Here is a 1597-nt window from a genome sequence, read left to right as displayed (position 1 = left end):
CCCTCACAGAGTTTCTCACTCTGGTGCTAATGACGGCTCAGAGCCGTCATTAGCACTCTCCCACCTTGAGGGAGATCTGGGGGCTCCTTAATGGTCCTACCTTGGCAATCGTGCCTGTAGATTGACAGGCATCACCGGGGATTCACGTCACAGCGCAACTTTATTTATACTTAACAATGTTAAGTATAGGAGGAGGGGGCATGCTGCTTAGAAGCCTGTATCTCAGGCATTGGAAAGGTAATCGCTTAACCTTTCCAACAGTGTAAGTCTTGGGGGTCTGTAAAAAAAATAAAAAAGTAAAAAAAATGTTTTAAAAAATTAAAAAAAAAAAAAAAAAATATTAGCACCCAGGTGAGAAATGGCTTAGCAGCTAAAGGGTTAAAGCACCTATTGATGTTAACAGCCTTTGGTCAAATGTGTATAAGCAACATTATCTATAGGAGAGAGCCCTTTATATTATGCAGGCCTTATTGAATCTATATATATATATATATATTAAGTCTACTGCACCTGGTGTTCCCAGGCAGTCTCCCATCCAGGTACTGACCAGGCCTGGCCTTGCTTAACTTCCAAGATCAGACGGGATCGGGTGCATTCAGGGAAGTGTGGCGGTAGACATGAAAGATAATATCTTAATCTAAGCGATATGGAATGTATGTATTAAGCAATAGATAAGTGTACTTGGTGAATATCTATTAACCTACTCTAATGTGTAAAAACGGGGTTGAAATACATTATGTTTAATATGCAAAAATAAGATGGTATAGAAATACAGTAGTAACAATATTGTTTAGTGTGTTAGAGATAATGTTGAGGTGTATATTGTGAATGCAGACATAACTAAAATGATACAATAACTATAACATAAAGATATATAGTGAACAGTGTATATGTTTTCTAATGTGCAGCATATATATTCAGAAATCCATACTAATATGGGTGCATTACATATATTAAACCAATATATCCTATGTTGGTATAACAAACCCATATCTTGAAGTGGTATATAGATATACATACATATATATAAAAACAAATCAGTGACAATATAGCCACCTTTCTTTGCAAGGACACTCAAAAGCCTGCCATCCATGGATTCTGTCAGTGTTTTGATCTGTTCACCATCAACATTGCGTGCAGCAGCAACCACAGCCTCCCAGACACTGTTCAGAGAGGTGTACTGTTTTCCCTCCTTGTAAATCTCACATTTGATGATGGACCACAGGTTCTCAATGGGGTTCAGATAAGGTGAACAAGGAGGCCATGTCATTAGATTTTCTTCTTTTATACCCTTTCTTGCCAGCCACGCTGTGGAGTACTTGGACGCGTGTGATGGAGCATTGTCCTGCATGAAAATCATGTTTTTCTTGAAGGATGCAGACTTCTTCCTGTACCACTGCTTGAAGAAGGTGTCTTTCAGAAACTGGCAGTAGGACTGGGAGTTGAGCTTGACTCCATCCTCAACCCGAAAAGGCCCCACAAGCTCATCTTTGATGATACCAGCCCAAACCAGTACTCCACCTCCACCTTGCTGGCGTCTGAGTCGGACTGGAGCTCTCTGCCCTTTACCAATCCAGCCACGGGCCCATCTATCTGG

At 40.5% G+C, this 1597-nt stretch overlaps 1 non-coding gene across 1 annotated transcript; it reads right to left on the bottom strand.

Annotated features, from left to right (window-relative positions):
• Positions 1-498: 498 nt before the first annotated feature.
• LOC128658304 (5S ribosomal RNA) lies at positions 499-617 on the bottom strand. Its single transcript, XR_008402149.1, has one exon. It is a non-coding gene; the product is annotated as a 5S ribosomal RNA (ribosomal RNA).
• Between the last annotated feature and the right edge of the window lie 980 nt (positions 618-1597).

Source organism: Bombina bombina, chromosome 4 (assembly GCF_027579735.1).
Source record: "Bombina bombina isolate aBomBom1 chromosome 4, aBomBom1.pri, whole genome shotgun sequence".
Taxonomy (NCBI): Eukaryota; Metazoa; Chordata; class Amphibia; order Anura; family Bombinatoridae; genus Bombina; species Bombina bombina.
This window is presented reverse-complemented; position numbering and strand designations above follow the sequence as displayed.